Source organism: Urocitellus parryii, chromosome 6 (assembly GCF_045843805.1).
Source record: "Urocitellus parryii isolate mUroPar1 chromosome 6, mUroPar1.hap1, whole genome shotgun sequence".
NCBI classification, from domain to species: domain Eukaryota; kingdom Metazoa; phylum Chordata; class Mammalia; order Rodentia; family Sciuridae; genus Urocitellus; species Urocitellus parryii.
Genome location: NC_135536.1, coordinates 157,587,851 through 157,592,873, shown reverse-complemented (window position 1 = coordinate 157,592,873; position 5,023 = coordinate 157,587,851).

The window sequence follows — 5,023 nt, the reverse complement described above, 5'->3', positions numbered from 1 at the left end:
CCCACATCCCTCATGAGCAAGAGACACCTCACATCAGCTTTCTCTTGTCCCAACTCTGAAGCAATTTATGTGTGGTCAGTTTCATTGGTCCTGCCTCCTCACTGTGCAACAAACATTTTAACAGTGCAGAAGGGGTCACAAAGCACTACAGACACAAACCAGACTTAAAAAAAACATGTAGTGCAAGGCTTGTTGAGATTCACAGCAGGCTTTTCCAGTGTTTCTCCAGCCACGAGCCACAGGCTCAGGATTTCCTGTCTTCTCAGGCATTTGTTGAAGCCAAGACCAGCTTCCCCTGGAGGAAGGGATGGGGCTTTGCATTTTTGCCTTTCATCTGTCCCTTTAGGATTCTTTCATGTATTTTTCCTCCTACTCCTGCCACTTTTTCTTCTTCAGATACATGTCTGGCCACTGGTCTCCAACACAACCAAATCATGGGATCATGATAAAATCAACAAATCCAAGAAACACCAGGGCACCAGGAATTGCAGCCGGGCGAGCCGGTAGCTTGAAGTTTCCACCCTCCTGCAAAACGTTCAACTTCACAGAAACCTCCCTGACCTCAGCAGGGTGGGACTAGAAGGAGCTGAGACTTACAATAGGATGAATTGTCCTCTTCTGTGGTTTTGCAATGTGGAGAGGAAATGGCAAACAAGTTGGGCATGGTAGCACACACCAGTAATCCCAACTAATGAGGCTGAAGCAGAACAATCTCAAGTTTGAAGCCAGCCTCAGTATGCCCTAACCATAGTGAGGTCTAGGGATGTAGTTCAGTGGTTAAGCACCCCCAGGTTCAATCCCCAATACAACTACTACTGTTACAATTAAAAATATTGCCAGTAAACAGTTTAAGGAACATAAGTAGCTGGCTAACCTTCCAGTTTCCTTGAAGCAAGCTCAGTGGAAACTCCACACTCGAAGCCCTCCAAACTCTCCCCTTTGACTAATGCTAAAAATTCCCCAATAATCACTTTGTTTCATTAGTGCAACAGTTGAATTATTGCAACTAAAAGGTGACGATCCAGAACAAAAGTGGCTGTGGGGTGGGATTATAGGTTCTTTTCATGCTTTGACTATTACAGCCCTCATGCTTTTAATTCCTTAAAAGGATTCTTATAAAGCATGCATTAGAAAACAAAATCCCAGTAAAAATCAAATACTCCAAAAACAGCTTTGTAAGTCATTCAGAACTTCCAGCTAACAAGGTTTTTGAAGAAGGGGAGGGGGGGTTGCTGAAAGGAGGGAAGAGTCTGGTTGGACTGTGGAAAGGACCAAGATTCTCTTATTCATCTGCAGGGAAATCTGCCCTTTTAATGGGAAACTAGCAGTGGAAGGACAAAGATACACAAGTAGTTTCAAGTCTCTGGAAGTTTTATTCCTTAAGTCTGAATGAGGCCTAGCCCATAAAGAAGAGGGACTGCAGATGTAATTCAGTGGTAGTGCACTAGCATGCACATAGTCCTAATCACTAGCACCACTAAGCAAAACAGCCAGGCATGGTGGTGCACACTTGTAATCCCAGCAGCTCAGGGGGCTGAGACAAAAGTATCTCAAGTCCAAGGCCAGCCCTAGAAACTTGGCAAAACCCTGTCACAGAATCAGTGGTTAAACACCCCTGGGTTCAATTCCTAGTACCTGCCTCCCACCCAAAAAAAGATTCAAGCCAACCAAACCTCCAATAAATAATCATTTGGGGAGTGCCATCTTAGCAGAGGACCCATGTGTTAGGGGGTAGGTGAATAGGAGAGTGCCTCCCTGTACCTTATAGTTCCAGCTGTCTAAAGTTCCACTGTACAAGGTCTTTGTACAGCTGTGGTCCTCTGCTTCCTTTTCAGGCACTTGACATGGCCAGGCTTTGAGCTCCTGTTAACCCTCACTAACTACTAAACAGGCTAGGTTCTCTTCCTGGAACAGAAAGGCTTCAGCCAGGGAGGTTTTCACGGGTCACTAAGAACCCGATGCCCAGAAGTCTGGGCAGACACAATCCACAATTACTAGAGATCCCAGGTAGCAGGACACTCCTTTTCCTGGTACAATCAGCATCTGAGCAACAGGACACTGATCTGAGGAACTCTGCAGGAATGCTGGGTTCCCTCAGTTGCACCAAGGAGGGCCCACCTGCACCACCAGCCCTGGGCCTATGACTGAGTTGGGTCTGGTCTGCCACCTACAGGTAAAATATTGGTGGTGCAAGATGCTTACTTCACCTGAAAAGACCTTCAAAGTGGAAATACCCCCTTTAGAGATGAGCCCAAGCATTACCTCAAATGAACTTCCAAAAACATTGAGCAAGGCAAATATGGAAAAAACATGAAGAGAAATGTGAAACAAGTATAGATGGAGAGGTGAGCTGCCTATTGCTTGCAGTGTTACCCCATACAGCATGGATCTCAATTTGTCTACAAAGTTTAGACAAATGTTGTTTTTTCTCTTGATCATCTTTAGGAATAATGTATAATCTGAATTTGGGGTCTGTATGTTCAGTGTGACCAAAGCAGATGAGATCCTTAGTACTAGACTTCCTTAGGTGGCCTATCTTCCAAACTATTCCCCATTCATTCCATTCCTTGCTTTTAGAATCCTTCTCGAAGGGTTCCATAAAAACTGTGCATACAACCAGTAAATGAGATTTCCTGAGGGATGACTAGCTAAATTTTTCAAGACAACCCTCAATCTAAAAGCACTCTAGCCAGGTGGCGTGGTGCACACTTATAATCAGGAGGCTTAGGCAGGAAAATCCTGAGTTCAAAGCCAGCCTCAGCAAATTAGTGAGGCCTAGTCTCTAAATAAAATACAAAACAGGATGGGGATGTGGCTCAGTGGTTAAGTGCCCTGGGTTCAATACCCAGTACCAAAACCAAATTTTTTTAAAAAGCACTTTAAAAAGATACACCAAAAGCTTTGAATCATCTTTACTCTTCCCATTTCCCATAAGGAGTAATTCTACCAATTTCCCATAAGAAGCTTCCCACATTGAATTACCCCTGCTGAAGCTGTGCAGAACCTGCTTGCCCAGATCTCAGCTCCAGCATTCCTGTATCTGACCCCAAAGGATATGATACAGTCTGCATCTAGTCCCAGCCTTGCGTTCACCGGTGACCTCTCCTGCCAATTCACTTACTTCCATAAGGACACTATTATTACAGCCTAATTCACTGCATATAATATTAACTGTAAGCTGACATGGGTAGAAGAAAAAGGACTATATATAAACACCCCCGACCCACTGGGGCTCTCATTCATCACCATCAAATTTGGGAAGTGTGAAGGAACATTATAGCAGCATGAAAGGTACACACATCCAGAATTGTGAAACAAAGGCTGATTTAGAGACTAATGGTAGTTAAGGTAACTTGAGGGGCACCTAGTCTAAAATGCCAACTCCAGCTTGCACAAAATTCAGCTGGTTCACATGGGGAGGCTGCTTAAACCACTGGGAATGTGGCAGAGCCAGAGCCCATATCCCACTATCTTTTTTTATCAAGTTTTATTTCATATTTGAATAACACAATTATTGTATAATCCCACTATCTTATAACCAGCAAAATATCCAGTCTGAAGAAGTATAAGACCCCAAGCCCAGTAACCAGAGAGCTCAGTAAACCAGGTCTGATCACAAGGGTACTCAGCAGCTATGGTCAAGGTCTGAGTACTAGCTCTGTACTGTCTGTCACCCATCCAAATACAGGACCTTGTGGCTATGCTACTATGAACACTAATGGGAATGACAGGGAAGGAGAAATGTAGATAGGAGCTAGACTGGAGAAGTAACAGCTGAGCTTAAATTCATCCATTACATGAATCACACTTCCCAAATAAATACCAGAGGCAGTAGAGGACAGTGTGGCCAGCACATAAAGACAGTCACCTGTACCTAGCTGGGAAGGCAAGACATCAACACCTGCTAAAATAGAAAAGTGCTCCCTGTGATATTCAAATGATCAGCTAAGTAACCCTTGTAGCAGCTACTGATTACACTATAATAGATACTAAAGATGCTGGGTAATAAGATTTTACCTAATGTCAAAGTATCTTATTACAAAGGTAAAAATTAAGCTTTACAGTAAAGAAAACCTGACAGACACAACAACCTTGGGTACTTTGGAGTCATTGCCAAAAAAGATGACATAAACCCAAAGACACAAGTGTCACATATGCCCCTGTCAAAAATACAAACCTGAATAAAAACAGGAACAAACAGACCAGGATTAAGAGACCTCCTAAACAACTGGCCTAAAGTCCTCAAAAATTAAGATTAGATAGAAGGACGGACCGCCTCAAAAACTCAGTGAGACCCTGTCTCTAAATACAAAATAGGGCTGGAGATGGCTCAGTGGTCAACTAGACAAGGCTTAGCTTAGCTGCAAACGCATTTCATCTTTTCACAGAAAAACTCCATAAGTAGTATGATTTATTATTTTATTGCATACTTTATAAAAAAACAAAGGCCCAAACACACATTCCCCCAACATCAGGGAAAGAGCTTACATCCTTTCTTGTGTAGCCGTCTTTAAAGCAGGCCATACTGTTTATTTCTATATATACCCCTACATACTTCTCTCCCCTCAAATATTTATATCCCAACTATAAAAATGGAACTGCAAAGGGTTTTTAAAAAGATAAATGAGATCTTTTTTGCCCTTGTTATTATACAAACACTTTAGGCGACTCAAAAACATGAAAGTAACAAGGAAAAAAAAAAAACCCTAATGAAGGAATGGAATGTCTGTTAGCTGTAACAAGTAGCTATTATCATTTGTTGAACTGGCACCTTCCTGACAGATCAGTCTGTAGGGACATGGGCACATGAATCGGGATGACAGACATGAGCCTGGTGATTGCTTCTACATATTTCCAGAAGGCACATGTCTTCCACACCCTTTCTTAAGTAACTGAAGACAAACTACAGGAGAATCCAGTATTTAGATTCTGCCCACTCTGAGGTATTAAATGCATAAGGAAAAGATTAGTTATATCCAAGCTGCATGCAATAAAAATATTTTTAAACCAACATGGTTAAGTG